We start from the raw sequence: 19991 nt of genomic DNA on the forward strand, positions 1-19991 counted from the left end.
GAACCCTAAAAATACTAGTCTAGAATTTCTATAACCTAATTTCTATATCTAATAAAAACTAAATGTCAAAAAAAACATAACAAAAGAAGTAGATAGTATTACATCGGACATTGAATGGCGTGCCATATCGGACCGTAAAAACTCGGACTGCCGGACAGTAAAATTTATTGTAGTGCACAATCGCCCTAAGGGGACAAACGATTATTATCGGCTTGTCAACTTTAGCAGACGTTTATGAATAAGGGGGATTGTCTGTATTTAAATTAAAGTAAATAAAATCTACCCTCAAATGGCTCCTTAAGGTATAGGACAGTCATTATAGATTTTGACCCGTGAATAATTAGTTCTTGGATTTTTTTTTCGTAGGTCCCTCGGGGGGGTCACTGGGAGTGTAAATTCAAAAAGTAGGCTGAATCAGGCTCCTGCGTATATTCGAAAAATGGTTTTTTTTCAAAAAAGACGGTTTTTCTTCAATAACTCGGCCATTTTTGATTTTACAGTAAAACCGTAAGGACAAAAATTGTAAGAAATTTGATTCTCTACAAGTTAGTCCAGTCATTATATCCAAAAAACCGACCCTTCCCGTGAATAATCAGTTCTTGGATTTTTTTTTCGTACGTCCCTCGGGGGAATCACTGGGAGTGTAAATTCAAAAAGTAGACTGAATCAGGGTCCTGTCTGAATTATATTCGAAACGGTTTTTCTTGAATAACTCGGTCATTTTTGATTTTACAGTAAAACCGTGAGGACAAAAATTGTTCAGAATTTGATTCTCTACAACTTTGTTTCCCCTTCATTTATGCCGTAAAGCGTGGAACATAGGAGATAATGATAATATTTTGAATTTGTCGCGTTTTTTAGGGTTAATTTCTAAAATATCGATTTTGGGGGAAAAAAGGTGGGAACCAAAATTGTTCAGAATTTGATTCTCTACAAGTTTAGTCCTCTTCATTTATGTCGTAAAGTTGAAAATAAACGAGATGTTGAAAATATTTGCAAATTTGTCGCTTTTTTTAAATTTTATTTCCAAACTATCGATCCTAGAAGAAAACTTGTGAGGACTAAACTTGTAGAGAATCAAATTTTCTAAAATTTTTGTCCTCGCGGTTTTACTGTTAAATCAAAAATGACCGAGTTATTCAAGAAAAACCGTTTTTCGAATATACACAGGACCCTGATTCAGTCTACTTTTTGAATTTACATTCCCAGTGATTCCCCCGAGGGACGTACGAAAAAAAATTCAAGAACTGATTATTCACGGGAAGGGTCGGTTCTTTGGATATAATGACTGGACTAACTTGTAGTGAATCAAATTTCCTACAATTTTTGTCCTTGCGGTTTTACTGTAAAATCAAAAATGGCCGAGTTATTGAAGAAAAACTGTTTTTTTGGAAAAAAAACCATTTTTCGAATATACGCAGGAGCCTGATTCAGCCTACTTTTTGAATTTACACTCCCAGTGAACCCCCCGAGGGACCTACGAAAAAAAAATCCAAGAACTAATTATTCACGGGTAGGGTCGGTTTTTTGGATATAATGACCGTACTAGTAGGACTAAAAGCAAGTGAGTCTAAACCGTAAAATTATTCAATGTTAATATCTCTCACAACAGTTTAAATTCGATCATGTAGAAATAGCAACACATTTAACCTGCCCCTCCCCCGCAATAATCGGCAGACTGTTTTGTACAGAAAATGACAGCCATGACGTCTCCAGTTACTGAATTCTCTAAACTGCAAAACGTAATTCAAGACCAAAAAAAGTAAGAAATGTTGCCACTATTTTACTAACGTATTACTTATTATCACTATTTTACCCTATTCATGATATACCTACCTATTTCAAATACGAATGTAAACCTATTCTAATTTTTAAATTTAATTAAGTATAGTATTATAGTATACTGAGACTCCACAGTCAAACTAAATGTAGTTTTGTGGAGCATTGTATGTAACAATAAAGTTGTAACTTCTAGTATAATAAATAACTAATAATATAAAAAAAAAATACTAGCGCGTCTTGTATTTTTGTGCAAATAAGTAAATAAAAGTATGTACTTTTTTAAATAGTGGGAGTAAAATTACTAATCCATACTAATCCATATATATATACATATTATAAATGCGAAAGTGTGTCTGTCTGTCTGTCTGTCTGTTACCTCTTCACGCTTAAACCGCTGAACCAATTTTGATGAAATTTGGTATGGAGATAGTTTGAGTCCCGGGGAAGAACATAGGGTAGTTTTCATCCCAGAAATCTCTCTTTAAGGGGGTGAAAAAGGGGGTGGTAGTTTGTATGGGGAATCAATAACCGCTGAACCGATTTGGTTGAAATTTGGTATGCCGATAGTTTGAGTCCCGGGGAGGGGGGATATTCTTTATCACCCCGTAAGGGGGTAGAAGAGAAGACAAGAGAAGCTTCGTATGTTCCAGAATATTCTAGAACATTCGAAAGTATTCTAGAATATTCCACAATGGATCTAGAATGTTCTCAAATATTCGTCAACATTTCAGAATGTTCTGAAATGCTGTGGAATGCTCTCGAATACTCTCGAATGGTCTGGACTATTCTAGAAATGTCTAGCCACCGAGACCCGAGACGGCTTCGAATGTTCCAGAATATTCCAAACATTCGAAAGTGTTCTGGAATATTCCTCAATGATTTAATTTCAGTCAAGATAAAGTAAGGTAAGGTAAGGTAAGGTAAGGTAAGGTAAGGTAAGGTAAGGTAAGGTAAAGTAAGGTAAGGTAAGGTAAGGTCAGGTAAGCTAAGGTAAGCTAAGGTAAGGTGTAGCAGCCAGTTAGCCGGTACACTAGTAGTAGTAGCTTCAGATGGGTTGTTGGTGAGCAGCACGGCAAACAGCAGTTGTAGTGAGAATAACAAAAAATAATAATAGTGAGAACAAGTTAAGAAGGTGACCCTCCTTCTCAGGAATCTATTATGCGTCTATATCTCTCTTGCTTACAAGCAAGAGAGACACACACACACACACACACACCTGTACACAGCGGTTTTTATATCGTTAACTATCTTGTTTCCGCCATTAGAGTTGCTGTTAGACAAGACGTGAAGAACGTGCGGCTCTAATGCGGATGACAATCACGTATAGCATGTACTACATGCACGCGCGGCTGATTAGATTCCGAAATGCATGTAAGACTGTACATAAGGTAAGGTAAGGTCAGGTAAGCTAAGGTAAGCTAAGGTAAGCTAAGGTGAGCTAAGGTGAGCTAAGGTGAGCTAAGGTGAGCTAAGGTGAGCTAAGGTGAGCTAAGGTGAGCTAAGGTGAGCTAAGGTGAGCTAAGGTGAGCTAAGGTGAGCTAAGGTGAGCTAAGGTGAGCTAAGGTGAGCTAAGGTGAGCTAAGGTGAGCTAAGGCGAGCTAAGGCGAGCTAAGGCGAGCTAAGGTGAGCTAAGGTGAGCTAAGGTGAGCTAAGGTGAGCTAAGGTGAGCTAAGGTGAGCTACGGTGAGCTAAGGTGAGCTAAGGTGAGCTAAGGTGAGCTAAGGTAAGGTAAGGTAAGTTAAGCTAAGGTAAGCTAAGGTGAACTAAGGTAAGCTAAGGTGAGCTAAGGTGAGCTAAGCTAAGCTAAGGTAAGCTAAGATAAGCTAAGCTAAGGTAAGCTAAGGTAAGCTAAGCTAAGGTACGCTAAGGTAAGCTAAGGTGAGCTAAGGTAAGCTAAGGTAAGCTAAGCTAAGTAAGTTAAGCTAAGATACGTTACGTTGAGTCACATATGTCTAGCCTCCTATACGCGAGACACCTTCGAATATTCTAGAATATTCCACAACATTCGAAAGTGTTCTGGAATGTTCGACAACGATCTATAATGTTCTCGAACATTCGATAACATTCCATAACATTCCATTCCATAAGGTACAGAAATGCTTTCGAATACCCTCGAATGGTCTGGACTGTTCTGGAAATGTCTAGCCACCGAGACCCGAGACGGCTTCGAATGTTCCAGAATATTCCAAACATTCGAAAGTGTTCTGGAATATTCCTCAATGATTTAATCAGTCAAGATAAAGTAAGGTAAAGTAAGGTAAGGTAAGGTAAGCCAAGGTCAGGTAAGCTAAGGTAAGCTAAGGTAAGCTAAGGTAAGCTATGGTAAGCTAAGGTAAGCTAAGGTAAGCTATGGTAAGCTAAGGTAAGCTAAGGTAAGCTAAGGTAAGCTAAGGTACGCTAAGGTAAGCTAAGGTAAGGTAAGGTGAGCTAAGGTGAGCTAAGGTGAGCTAAGGTAAGCTAAGGTGAGCTAAGGTAAGCTAAGGTAAGCTAAGCTAAGTAAGTTAAGCTAAGATACGTTACGTTGAGTCACATATGTCTAGCCTCCTATACGCGAGACACCTTCGAATATTCTAGAATATTCCACAACATTCGAAAGTGTTCTGGAATGTTCGACAACGATCTATAATGTTCTCGAACATTCGATAACATTCCATAACATTCCATTCCATAAGGTACAAAAATGCTTTCGAATACCCTCGAATGGTCTGGACTGTTCTGGAAATGTCTAGCCACCGAGACCCGAGACGGCTTCGAATGTTCCAGAATATTCCAAACATTCGAAAGTGTTCTGGAATATTCCTCAATGATTTAATCAGTCAAGATAAAGTAAGGTAAAGTAAGGTAAGGTAAGGTAAGGTAAGCTAAGGTCAGGTAAGCTAAGGTAAGCTAAGGTAAGCTAAGGTAAGCTAAGGTAAGCTAAGCTAAGGTAAGCTAAGGTAAGCTAAGATAAGCTAAGGTAAGCTAAGGTGAGCTAAGGTAAGCTAAGGTAAGCTAAGCTAAGTTACGTTACGTTGAGTCACATATGTAAGCCATAAAAGGTTAAAAGGCGACTGATCGGCTCGGCCGACGCGACGCTTGCTAACGCGTCGACGTCTTTTTCGCTTTTATTGCGTAGACATAAAACTTATTTGCATCGATTGTTGTCAGGGGTGCCTTCTCATAAACTAAAGCTAAAAGTTGGCGTTCCAGGCCGCGTAGCCAAGATGCCAATCGCTTACGCTCCGTAGCGATCGAAACGCAACTGTCACTGTCGCGCTAATATGGAAGAGTGATAGAGAGACATAATGCTTTTCGTTGTCGAAGCGATAGCGATTGTAACCTTGGCTAGGCCGGCTGTTCTGTTAATGAGAAATCTTGACCCACCAAGACTCTGTAATGGCACTCGACTACAGATTACCCAACTGGGACGAAATATTGTGACAGCAATAATTATGTCAGGAACTGCAAAGGGAGAAGATGTCTTGATTCCCCGTATTCCAATAATCCCAACAGATTTACCATTCCAGATCAAACGAATTCAGTTTCCCCTGAAAGCTGCATTCGCAATAACAATAAACAAAGCTCAAGGACAAACATTGAAAGTGGCAGGTGTACATTTAGAAAAAAAACCGGGCAAGTGCGAGTCTGACTCGCGCACGAAGGGTTCCGTACCATAAAGCAAAAAAAAAAACAAAAAAAAGCAAAAAAAAAACGGTCACCCATCCAAGTACTGACCCCTCCCGACGTTGCTTAACTTTGGTCAAAAATCACGTTTGTTGTATGGGAGCCCCATTTAAATCTTTATTTTATTCTGTTTTTAGTATTTGTTGTTATAGCGGCAACAGAAATACATCATCTGTGAAAATTTCAACTGTCTAGCTATCACGGTTCGTGAGATACAGCCTGGTGACAGACGGACGGACGGATGGACGGACGGACGGACGGACGGACAGCGAAGTCTTAGTAATAGGGTCCCGTTTTACCCTTTGGGTACGGAACCCTAAAAAACTGCTTTTCCCATGGCCAACTGTATGTGGCGTGCTCACGAGTCTCGAGCCCACACAATCTTCACGTACTAGCAAAGGACGGAAAAACCAAAAACGTAGTTTACAGAAATGTCTTAGATTAAATAATTTCGTGCAATTAATATCCATACTAATATTATAAATGCGAAAGTGTATCTATCTGTTACCGATTCACGCTTAGACCCCAGAACCGGTTTAGTAGATATTATTACTAGGTACTAATATAGGTATATAGTTTGAGTTCCTGGGAAGGAATAAAGATATGTGACGTTCCATGACAAAAGGTGTCTTATGGCGGCTGGCGCTTACGCTATTATTAATAATAACACCGCTCCAATATTAAGCCGGGCCAATGGTACCTGAAGGATAGGATTCGTAACGAATACATCCGACAGAGAACCAAAGTAATCGACATAGCTCAAAGAATTAGCAAGTTGAAGTGGCAGTGGGCTGGCCATATCGCACGAAGAACCGACAACCGCTGGGGTAAACGCGTTCTTGAGTGGAGACCGCGACTTGGCAAACGTAGTGTAGGACGCCCTCCGACCAGGTGGGATGACGATCTGCGAAAGATTGCAGGCAGATGCTGGATGCGGCAAGCTGAAGACAGGGCGCTATGGCGCTCTTTAGGGGAGGGCTATGTCCAGCAGTGGACTGCTACAGCCTGATGATGATGATGATGATGATGAATGGTACCTTTGGCCGTAGTTTTTATCCCCGAAAGCACATACTATTATTCCTTAAACAAGGGACTACTTATAAGTTAAATACTTTTCGTAAGGAATATAAAATGTTTATGCTTTTCGACGATTTAGCCATCATTTCGGACCATAAGGGATCTATAAAAAAACAAGCTACCCAAATTACAAATTCCACGCAGACGAAGTCGCGGGCAAAAGCTAGTGAATAAATAATCTTAGCGTGATTATTTATCAAAAGGAATTTACAATCTTACAAACAAATTGTTGCAGTGGCAACATTGTCTTACTTTTTAGGGTTCCGTACCCAAAGGGTAAAACGGGACCCTATTACTAAGACTTCGCTGTCCGTCCGTCCGTCCGTCCGTCTGTCCGTCCGTCCGTCCGTCCGTCCGTCCGTCTGTCACCAGGCTGTATCTCACGAACCGTGATAGCTAGACAGTTGAAATTTTCACAGATGATGTATTTCTGTTGCCGCTATAACAACAAATACTAAAAACAGAATAAAATAAAGATTTAAATGGGGCTCCCATACAACAAACGTGATTTTCGAACAAAGTTAAGCAACGTCGGGAGTGGTCAGTGCTTGGATGGGTGACCGTTATTTTTTTTTGCTTTTTTTTTGCATTATGGTACGGAACCCTCGTACGGAACTCGTGCGCGAGTGCGACTCGCACTTGCCCGGTTTTTATGGTCTTGAATTACGTTTTGCAGTATAAGATTTATAGCTGGTCAAGCAAATCTTGTCAGTAAAAAAAGGCGCGAAATTCAAATTTTCTATGGGACGATATCCCTTCGCGCCTACATTTTTTAAATCTGCCGCCTTTTTCTACTGACAAGATCTGCTTGACCAAGTTTAAATACCTAAAGATACAGAGTAAATATTAAGTAAGGTGTATTCGGGTAATACCGAATGTCGGATAATTCCGAAATTCAGATATAAATCACCCTTAATTCCATCATAATAAAAGTCTCTTTTCGGAATTATCCGACAGTTTTCGACATTCGGAATTACCCGAGTAAACCTTACGATGTAAGTATTGTCGCATCTGCATCCACTCGCGCGCCGGTGGTCCGGCCGCTGACGGGCGATAGCGGCCGCTACACTTACTGTCATATGACGAGGGCTAAGTGACACGGTCATATATACAACGTTGTGCGTTTAAACGCCGCCTAATAGCCTAAACTCTGACTACAGTGTAAAATGTATAAGATTACCTGTCAAAACACAAAATTAAGAAAAATACAAGTAGTATTTACCTACCTATGGGAAAATATGCGAATGGTTAGAAATGCTTTCGAGAAAGGAAGCTATTGAGAAAAAATAAAATGGTAAAAATTGCGAATGGCAAAAATCTCAATCTGGAAAAAACGATTTTCGGAAAAGACAGTACACACTCCATTACAAAATTTAAATTACTCAAATCGGACTACGGATGTCGGAGTAATCGGTGAACGTACATAGAAAAAAAAAATAGCCACAACCGAATACAGAACCTCCTCCTTCTATGAAATGGAAGTCGGTTAAAAATATACGTGCAGTGGAATACGGCGTACGAATTTGCAAGTGCGACAGAGAGGCGGTACGTCGAACGTGGTTCGCGGTAGGCCCTAAGGACAAAAACAACAACAAATTTGCTACCAAAAAGTCAACCTTGCCTTGCTAAACAGATATTAACCATATAAATTTAACGGTGACATTAAACCAGAAACCTACCTACATGTAGCTACCTGACGAGAGCCGTAGATATGAATCCATTTTTTAGGGTTCCGTACCCAAGGGGTAAAACGGGACCCTATTACTAAGACTTCGCTGTCCGTCCGTCCGTCCGTCCGTCTGTCTGTCACCACGCTGTATCTCACGAACCGTGATAGCTAGACAGTTGAAATTTTCACAGATGATGTATTTCTGTTGCCGCTATAACAACAAATACTAAAAACAGAATAAAATAAAGATTTAAGTGGGGCTCCCATACAGCAAACGTGATTTTTGACCAAAGTTAAGCAACGTCGGGCGTGGTCAGTACTTGGATGGGTGACCGTTTTCTTTTTTGCTTTTTTTTTTGCATTATGGTACGGAACCCTTCGTGCGCGAGTCCGACTCGCACTTGCCCGGTTTTTTCCACTAGGACGCCATTTAATTTTATCCTAACATCTGTCATCAGACCCAAAATAATCTAAAATGGAGCAAGTCCGAGACAGTTTCGAATTTCCAACGTTATAAAGCAAAGGTTTCTCGAGAAAAGACTTAATTCCATCCGTATCCATCTTTTGTCTGTTAAAACACCTTTTATTACGTTCGAAATTTGAATCTTTTGACAATTATTCGTGCCGTTTGCCAACAATCACATATCCCTTATATCTATAAACATAAGATTGAAAATCATTTGTATTTAAGTTAGCGAGATGTAATTATAAGTTTGTATTCTTTAGCATTTTGTATAGAATTTGGAACGCATTGAATTCTTTTGTCAGTGCTAATCCAAAGAGAATATGTTTTTTTTTTATTTTGGCGCGCTTTTGTGGCTGTTTGCGCGGGCAAAACCTAATGTGGATTGGATTTTGACGGCTCTTTAAAAGAAAACTGTTTAAGCGTGGAATCGAGGGCTTTGTACGAATTATGGAGAGTGTTGCAGAGATTATTATTCTTATATTTATCGAAAGGGAAGATAATTTCCCTTTGGTCCATAAGGACCACATTAAGCTAATTCGGCCTCCAGTTAATACATATTATAATTATATTCGATATAATAGAGCAGACAGACGGACAGGTGAAAAGCGCGTTGACACAGTCGACGGCACTTTTCCACCGAGTGCGAGTCACTTTTCCATCTAGTTCGATGGGAATGTGCATCATTAGCGAGCAGTTTCCTTTCAATTTAAGGGGCCTTTTAACCCTTCTTTGCATGATTTTTTATTTTTGCCTGTAATTGATTATATGTGTCACGCAATTGTTTACTGATTCTGGGAGAAATAGTAAAAAAATTACATCATCGATTTTCACTGCGAAATCAGTGTTAGAAGTTGCATAGGCTAAATCATATTTTTGTAAATAACTATTAGTAAGGGGTATCAGAAAAATTTTACTGCCATCAGAAAGGTACACTATTTTTGATATTCCTATGATATAATTTGTAAATATAAAATAATTACAAACCCTGAAAAATCTGCCCAAAATCACATACTAAAAATCATAAATTTCCAGGTTGTTCTAATTTTTCCGAAATTTCGTCTTTAAACAAATGTATTTTTTATAAATTAAAATACCGCGTAAATTTATGTCAAAAATCAGAAAATGGATTAGTGTTGAAAGTTGACAGTGTTAAAAATAAATATCAATCACCTCCGAAAGCGCCTTTGTTTCATAGGACAATGTTATGATGGAAATTTCCATCACCATGCAAAGAAGGGTTAAGGATGACTCACGTTTATACGAGTACATATAAGTAAGGGGCATTTTGATGAAATAAATATACTCAAAAAGAAAAAAAAAAGTAAGTAAACAACTAAACACACCATTTATATCATGAAAATTCGGAAATACAATTGGGTAGGTAAAGTTTTTTGAAGATAAGCAAATTATATTTTTTCCCGATAGTATTCATTATAGCGATCACGGAAATGCAGCTCTTTTATTTTTATATTATTTTATTGATTAAATATAATTTTTTAAATGATCGATATGACGTTTGTGAGGTGAAATGGCAGATTCGAGTAATTAATTCCTTTGCCGTAGTAAATGGGACGAGATAGAAAAAAAATCGATGTCAACTGTCAGTGTCATTCTTGGAAAATAACATAGACATAATATATATATAGACGTAGTCTCAACGAGCTGTCACTGTTGCCACTTTTGTTTAGTGTACGATTAACAATGAGGCCCACGTTGCTGTAGCCATGTCGATAAAGTCATATCGATAAACTATCGACATTTCTTGCAATTTTAATTTTACTTCAAAGGCTTAACGATACCTAAAATTACCAAAAACGCTTTTATTCTTTATTGTGGTTATCAGATCACAATTTTATAGTCACGCCCCAGCAGGGAACCAAGGGAAAGTTCAGATATTTAATTAAAAAACATAAATACCTCCTAAAATAGGTGTTCCGCAATAATTGAATTATATTATTATATTATAATATATTCATTATCCATTAGCATTTCAATAATGTTTATGTTTAACGAAGATATTGAAGCTTCAATTAATCGCTATTTCGTTCCGCTGTGTAGCGTTTATCGATATATAACATGATTAAAATCGACTTTTCACATCCCTAAAAGAGCACACATATACGCTTTTACGCACACATACACAGGGTGGGCGCATCAAGAAAGGCAACACTTGATTTGAAGTCCGCCTTGTCAACAGTATGGTTGTCCTTTTTTGACAAACGGCATTTTAAAAGAGCGAGGTGAGAGAAATGATACTAGTTGCTGCGTCGTGAAAGAGAACAGAAAAGGTTGGGCCTTTGAAAATAACTTGCAAATAATTGGAAAATAATGGTCGGACGAAACATTTGTGTTTTCTTGTAATTGGATGTCGGTGTGATTTCTAGAATAAGTATTTTTAACGTCCCTAGCACGCTCAACACGGATATTTTGATAATGATAACGATTGCTTTCGACTACTTGGCACTGCTTCTTGGAGAACATTTTCATTAACGCCTTCACCACGACTCTTGGACTGCTACACGAGTCATTTTGGATCTCAGTATCAACACAATAGATGGAGACGATCCCGGAAACGTTCGAATGGAAATAGAATATTACAGAGATGAACTCAAAGTGCGTCGTACCGTCTACAAGACAGTACAGACGTTACTTTCCAAATTCAGCGTATTTGAGCACACCAAAGTCTTTAACAGCGATTCGGTGCCAAGCTTTGAAGATATATTGGCCAAAATGGTAACTTATACGTTTGTGAGGACTATATAAACGTGATTGTTGTATTATACATACATAATGATTAAGATTGTAATAGTCTTATAACTAGGTCGTTATTGGCTATTATATATGGGCTCGGCAAGGTGTTCACAATATCTGAACACGCACGCCCTGATAATAGAGGCGTGTTCAGATATTTATGAGCATCCTAGCTGCACCAATATATCTGATGGCGACTGTACTTTAGAAAACTTATAATATAAATCCAGAATAATATAATATAAATCCAGTAAATTTCGTTTCGTTTTATTTTATAAATCCACAAATCCTTAAGCATTAACATTACAACAGTATATAGAATCACGCTGTGTGGCGTGCCCTTGAAGAGAGTTGAGAGGTTCAAATATGGTCAATATGGATAAGTATGTCTGTAGGGTAAATGTGCTTCACGTTGGGGCCTGTTTACATATTGATTAGTGTTGATTGCGGGTTTAATACATTTGCCACTATACACAAGTAGCAAGTGTATCAACTCGCAAAAATACTATATTTTTGCTTCCATTGAGGTATACATAGTAAGCACTATTCTCAAATTATGTGAGGAAATAAAACAAATTCAATTTAGTAAAGCGTATTTAATAGGGGTAAAGTGACGCGAATACAATTAAAAAAACAACGCATATTCTTAGTTTATATTAAATGTAGATGGCTTTTTAGTTTTCACTTGGTCACAGAAATACGCTAAAAACCACTTTCAGAGTAGGTGTTTCTTGCGTTTTGGCTGTCCTTCTTGTGTCCTTCCACAGCATGAGCATGTCGTAAGTCCTGTTGTATTTGTCCCTGGACTTAGCAGGAAGCTAGTTATTCATTATTAAGTTTGCTTCTGCTTTCAAATGAGGCGGTGTGCCGTCTATTCCAGGTCGTTTTCGTCACTTGAACTCATTTTGTTTATTACGAGTATTAAAATAACAAGCGGTAACTTATTGAGTATTGCACAACGAATAAACTTTGCCGCCTTTTATCTGCATATTTTTTTAAATTATATTACCATAGATACTAAGCATACGGTACGCGCATGCGTCAATCCGCGCGCACCGCGCAGCGCCCTTTCGCGGTGCTAAAGCGGTATCCAGACGGGACTGATCAAATCGGTCGATTTGATCAGAAATGAAATTGGCGTCAATCTCCAATTTTAGATTTATGGTGATATTATAGCCATTTAAATTGAAAAAATGCCCCATAACGAAAATACTAGCCTCACAAATTGGTGTTCTTGTGTCCGCACCTCATTTTATCGGTCATTATCGGCGGTTGAATTCGGCGAGCCAAATTGGCGTTTGCGTCTGTACGTCCCGATTCGATCGGGCAATTTAATCAGATTGGCGAAAAATTGACTAATCTGGATACGCCTTAAGCAACATCGAGTTCACGATAATTTGACATATAATAATAATAGATTTTTAGCATAAGTTGCATTTCATAAAACTTAACCCAAATCATTTGTACATTTTCAAGTCAAAGATAAAGACATGTTGGTTTTAAAATTTTAATAAGTATAGACCATAACATTGTCATGATCTTGTAACATTGTTAAAATAAGAGAGTCTCCCATTTTCATTTTATTGCATTTTTTATAAAATGTCTTTAGATTCTCGGGATATCTTGGTCCTAATTCGATTGCTCTTTTTTATGGAAATAATTATATCCTTCAGATTCACAGGATGCTCGAGGCTTAGCCGAATAACACTGCAAGGAAGTATGTCATGGCTCAATGGTTCTAATTAGCCATTAGTATAATACCGCCAATGAATGTTTACATCCACCTGAAAATAAGAACAACATTCATAAAATGAGGATAACCACACAAAACTAACAGATGGTTGAAATTGTTAAAAAAAATTAGACCGATTTCTTGTTTACGAACTTAACAGCTCATGGCAATTTAATGACAGCGTTTTACACAAAAATAAAACGCTAATTAAATAACTTACCCTATTCGGAACCTAATAATAATATTGAGAGTGGCAACACTGTTGACGGTCGTATTGTCCTTTTCTATCATATACGTCCCTCTCTCTCCCACACTCCCACCACACAGCAGTTTGCTTTTTGGCGGTTGTCGCAAGAACAAATTTCCAACTCATTGTCTCAAAATTATACATATTTACACCAGGCAGGATTAAAACTTTAGGTTCCGAATAGGGTAAGTTATTTAATTAGCGTTTTATTTTTGTGTAAAACGCTGTCATTAAACAACTGTACCGCTATTCGGAACCTAATAATAATATTGAGACGTGTTTGTTATCGCCTGGTGGTGGGAAGACGCCAAGCCAATGTGATTATACGTGTACTTATTATGTATATGTAATATTATTATATTATGAGTGTTTAATTAATTATGCAGTACACCCTTTATTTTAACACCTGTGAGGAGAGAGGTATTTAGTAAAGCATACAATTTGATATTCCATTATATTATGATTCTAACTTAACATCTTATATACGTACTTAATGTACTTAATGTACTTATAAATGTTCAAAAAGAATAAGTGAGTCACCACAAGGGTGCTATACTTAATTACTTAAATGTATGTGAAAACTAGGTAAAAGAAGATGTGATAAGTCAGTCTACTCTTCAAGGAGCATACACATCTGTTATAAGGAGTAATGTAATTCAAGTATGAAAAGATAAAAATAATAAAGTACTGGAGTCGTTTTTATTTATAAGTCGCAATTATTATCAAATTTGATAATAATTATCTATAATAGTAAAGTAAGCAGTTGCAGGAATATAACAAGGACAGGACATTTCTTATTTCCAGAATCCCTTTTAATTATTCGTTATATCACTATCACCACAAACAGAGTTAATAAAATTAGGTACTTATTGAAATGTCATAGGGAATCACTAAATTTATTTAATGACTGTAAGCCATATACTTGGTTATAGGTTATAGTTATAGCTATAAAATGCATTTAACCCTTTTAAACGCTTTACTAACGAGAACGCAAGTCAGTGTACATAAATAAACCTTGCTTAAAAGTATGAAGGTTACTATGAGAGCTTAAGCCACAACACTCATGTGTTCACTGCGCTGTGGCACTAGTTATGACGCTTTGTGGTGTTCTTGTGTAGAATTGCTACAGAACTTTATCAATAATATTTGCAGAGTCATTCTAATTAAATTCATGTTTAGCGACCATAACCTTAATTTTACTCAAAAATTTGTATATATGTAGTAAGAGTAGTTTCTTAGTGGTTTACTTTATCTGGTGCCTCCTGGTAGACATAAGCCTTAAAACTTTATTGGTTCTGACCGCTAAAGTGGCTTAATTCCTGTAAACTATTCATAGACATTGCTTAATTCTGAATATTCAGTTTTCTCTATTCAGTGTGTAAATTATAAGGAATCAGATACTTAATTCGAAACCCTAGCTCATCGCATAGGTGCTTTTAACCGAAATACAAATTTATGTGCTTATTTCGTGATTTTACATTATTTGCTGTGGGAAACCCTACCATTTGCCGGGCGCCTGTGGCCCCAAAGCCAACAGCGCAGAGGCCCTTTAAGAGGGAGCTATTTTATCCAATGCTAGAATCAACACTTTGTCGAATCTATTAGATATTTAGGTATACTTATCCTCCTTATGAACTAAGGATAATTGTTACTTGTTTATATTTCAATAATAGCAAGATTGTAAATTATTTTATATTCTGAAATATAATATTACTTAATTTGGGCCAGTGTACTTTTCTATACTATATCTCTGGCCTACTACCTACTATAGGTTAGTCTAATAACATCCCGCCTCCTGGGAGGCAATATACAGAGTTCTTGGATATATATTCACGATATCGCTAAGTCTGTGGACCTACTTTTCCAACACTTGACTGCATGAAATTATTGTGTACATTTTTTACAGGTCTCGAGCAAGAAGGGTACCTATATATAGGTTCAGGTCCTTAACTTGTGGATTTGGTAATAGGAGCAAGACACAGACGGGGTGTACATTAATTGATCCACCATGTTTCAAGAGATTCATGTGCATTGATGCCTTCAAGTTACACTGTACAGACAGACTATATAACTCTTTTGCAGAGTTTTGCCAACATATTATAATAAATGACTGCATTTGTTTGGGTGTACTTGTTCCACGACAAAACCATATTTATATATATTACAATGTATTTTTGAAAAGTACCTACTCGCCTTTCAAAATAGCTTCGCCTTTTCGCAAGGCTTGCTCCTGTGCAAAGCAAACAGTATCGCAATGCTATAATTTTGTATAAATTGAGAACTAGAGGGTCATGCCCTAGACGTGACCGCCCAGAAGTTATACTAGAATCGTTCGTGCAAACCATTAAGTCACTGTTTATTAAAAACCTTATGACATTACATTCCACGGTGGGTACATTTGTTAAACGTATAGTATCAAACTATGACGAATAATGATAAGTGAATTAAGTGATAACAATATTTGGTCCGTGCATAGAAGCACGTGCCCTTGAGATTAGTGCATGGGAAGTTTAAAATAAACTTAATCTGTGCATAGGAGCACTTACGATCAAGGTGATTCGAATCCTCAAGGTTCACAAGGCAGACATAAGGGTATTTTCCTATACCATGCCAGTCAGGGATATAATAATTAAATAGGTAACCTTGGTTATGTCGTGTACCTACATAGGTAGGTACTCGTAAAAATGGTAACTGAAAGACTAGTGCTCTCGAGGCAAATATAATTTATATTAATTTCTAGTCTGTCATAGCAGGCATAGACTTCAAAGGTTTTTTAGATATTCATAGGGCCGCTAAACGGAACCCTTTGTACACCTTGAGCAGGCTGTTTGTGCTCTTGTAATTTTATTTTCACACCATGAGTGATATTAAACATAGCTTATTTCAGAATTGAAACGTAAGCTATGTTGTGTCGTGAGCTTAAGTGAGCCTGATTTAATTAGAGTACACAGATTATCTGGACCTTGGAGGATTGACCACACCTTATTCTAAATATCAATATTCTGCCTGGGCTTATGGTCGAATTTATGTGACTAAATCTCTTAGTATTATCCATGCCACCCACGTTATGAGGCTTAGCGTCTCCAGACCACAATTTTATATTAGGGTGCAAAGATTTTTTCATCTTTAAAATAAAAATGAGTCGAGATAGGCCTGGAATCTTAGGTTATTTTATACCTATTATATTATAATTTTAGAAATGTTAATTAGTCCAATTTTGGGTTTAGCCAATAGGGTGTCCGGGACCCTTAAAATAGATTGGTAAACAAAAATGAAACCTCGAATAACGAAGCCTATTTCGACTGATTTTTACCCAGAACATTATTTTGTTAGAACCCTTTTCACTTGTCCTTTGTCCAAAAGGAGGTATTTACATATTCATCTTTGTTATATTTTTATGATTGTGGCCTACTCGCTCGCCTGTGTTATGACCATATCATTTAATTTCTGACATGCCTTGCGCAGGCTTATATAGGTTGTAATATCATCATCAATAACTTGATATCAGTTTGTGAATGAATCAAAGATTCTTTGGCACACCTTACGCAGGTGGAAACATGGCAGCCTTGCGCAGGCTTAAATAGGTAAGTACACAACATATTGGTTTCATCACAAATAACTTGACGTTAGTTTGTGACTGAATATTCTCTTAGGCACACCTTACGCAGGTGGAACCATAACAGACATAGCTTAAGAATATCATTCAAATGAAGTTTATGGGTAATATTCCCTTAGTTGCGAGTTCTTCGCTCGACAAGGGGAAAGGATTTACCCATAACTAAACTTCAACTCTACCGTTAGCGAATATAATTTGAAATTATGAAGCAAACCATGCGTCTTCGTCAATGAATCAATCTAAACATTCCCATATCGTTAATGCCCTTTCAAGTCACAGGCTTCCGATTTTATTTAAAACGTTTACAAGTGTAGGTACTATTTATGTAGGTAGGTAGGCTTAAAGATTGAATAATCAAGTTATTCAAATCCAAAATAATACAAGCACATATAGCAACTACATGCAAGAGTTCTTTTAAGCTGTTAGTACCTGTTATTTATTTAAAGAGATACCTATCTACCTACATTTTAACAATTTTTTTTTTTTTAATCAAAGATCTAGTTGGAGAGATATAAATTGGTAGATAAGGAGTGAAATACTTAAGGATTTCCATGTCATTCTTGCGCAGAGCCATGCTAATCTCTCTCTTTATCTAGTCAGACTTAAGTTTACGTACTGCCGAAGTACTCACTTTCCACAAAAATAAGTGCAATGCTTGCGATGTAGGTTTGTTCGTTACCTTGTGTCCCTCAGAGCGGAAATAGAAGCCCCGCGAAGCGGGGCTTCGTCGACTCCTAAGCGGGTACACGTTATTTATCAGCAAGTTTATTACCAAAAAATTTTGCAATATTATATTTAACCCGGAACGGGATAAACCGACAAGTTGCTGATAGATACTTGGACAGATAAACCCTACACGTCTATAAGCTTCTACCTTAATACGTAGGTTCTACGTAACACGTATTAACTATCCGATCCTTTCGTATTCGAAAACACAAATCACTTGAAAACTGAAGGGTATGCTTCCACACATCACCATTTAAGTGTTATACCTAATTTCAACCGTTATTATAGACACACAAAGATTTAAAGTAATAAGTAATAAGACTCAGAAGAGACTTAATGTAGGTATTTTTTTTTTTTGTTTTTTTTTTTTATAAATAAAATAAATAAATATTATAGGACATTCTTATACAGATTGACTAAGTTCCACAGTAAGCTCAAGAAGGCTTGTGTTGTGGGTACTCAGACAACGATATATATATTATACAAATACTTAAATACATAGAAAACACCCATGACTCAGGAACAAATATCTGTATCATCATACAAATTAATGCCCTTACTGGGATTCGAACCCAGGACCATCGGCTTCGCAGGCAGGGTCACTACCCACTAGGCCAGACCGGTCGTCAGGTATAATATTAATTAAATTCTAATGGTGACAAGTGCACGCTTTACCAGCTCGATGTGTTTTCTAACATTATGTGTTTTAGTATTTTCATTAGCATAGCCACGGTGCGCGCAGGCAGCCTTTGAAAACTTACACATTACTATTCCGGATCGTTTTTATTTGCTAGATAGTTTAACGGACACTAAATTTAAATGTTTATTTCGAACGGCAAAAGCCGTTAGAAACTGTTTTTCAATATAGTCAGCTAAACTGGGATACAAATTCAAAAACTCACCAGCAGTTTAGCTTCACGACCTTCCAGATGGAAAAACAGCAAGCCAATGAGTTGGAAATTTGTTCTTGCGACAACCGCCAAAAAGCAAACTGCTGTGTGGTGGGAGTGTGGGAGAGAGAGGGACGTATATGATAGAAAAGGACAATACGACCGTCAACAGTGTTGCCACTCTCAATATTATTATTAGGTTCCGAATAGCGGTACAGTTGTTTAATAATAAAAATCAAAACACAAGTGAAGAAAGTTTTATGTACCTATGAATTTCACGGATACGTACTCCTGTACGGCCATTGCTCCTCTAATTCAACGGCATTGTGCTTATCACTGTTATGATAATAATTTCAAATTTGTAGAATCTGCTCGCAATCTCGCATGAACTCGCTTATTTTTCTTGCAAAACTCTGTCCAAGGGTCAGCGTAGGGGCCGTCGTGTAGGGGTGGGGAAGAAAACGTTGTCCAATAATTTTATTATGCAGTGCCAAGTTATCGAAAGTAAATTCAATCTTTGTCCAAATACGCGCAGATGTCGTGGGGAATCAGAAGTCCGTGGGTCGTGCTGAGGTCGTCGAAAATCTCAATGATAACATTAATAGCAATTCGCAAGGTAACATGAGGCTTGTCCGTTATTTTTCGGGAATGAGAGCTAAGTGACACTGACAGTTGACATCGTTTTTTTTTCTATCTCGTCCCATTTACTACGTGCAAAGGAATTACTCGGATCTGCCATTCCATCTCACAAACGTCATATCGATCATTTAAAAAATTATATTTAATCAATAAAATGAAATAAAAATAAAAGAGCTGCATTTCCGTGATCGCTATAATAAATACTATCGGAAAAAAATATAATTTGCCTATCTTCAAAAAACTTTACCTACCCAATTACACATTTTTATGTATTTTTAAGTTATGACATTTGAGCTTAGAATACATTTTTTTTTAATTAGCCTATTAGTGTGTCCCACTGCTGGGCAAAGGCCTCCCCTCTTTCCCGCCACTTGTCTCTGTCTAATGCACACTCCCGCCACTCCACACAGAATGTATCTAGGTTATCCCGCCATCTCCGTTTGGGTCTTCCTCTGCCCCGAGATCCATCCTGTGGGATCCAGTCCGTGGATACTTACAAAAATACAACAAAAAGAATACATAATACATTTACATAATACATTTTAGAATACATTTAAAAGTGGAAAATTATGGTCTTGAGTGAGACTTGAACTCACGGCCTCTGGAGTGGAACTCCAGACTGCTGATCAGTGTTGCCAAATCGGATTTTGAAAAAATGCTATGCTAATGTCTAGATTATGCCAAAATTATGCCAAAGATTTTTGAAACATCTATGCTAAAAATGCTAAAATAT

Source organism: Cydia fagiglandana, chromosome 27, assembly GCF_963556715.1.
Source record: "Cydia fagiglandana chromosome 27, ilCydFagi1.1, whole genome shotgun sequence".
NCBI classification, from domain to species: domain Eukaryota; kingdom Metazoa; phylum Arthropoda; class Insecta; order Lepidoptera; family Tortricidae; genus Cydia; species Cydia fagiglandana.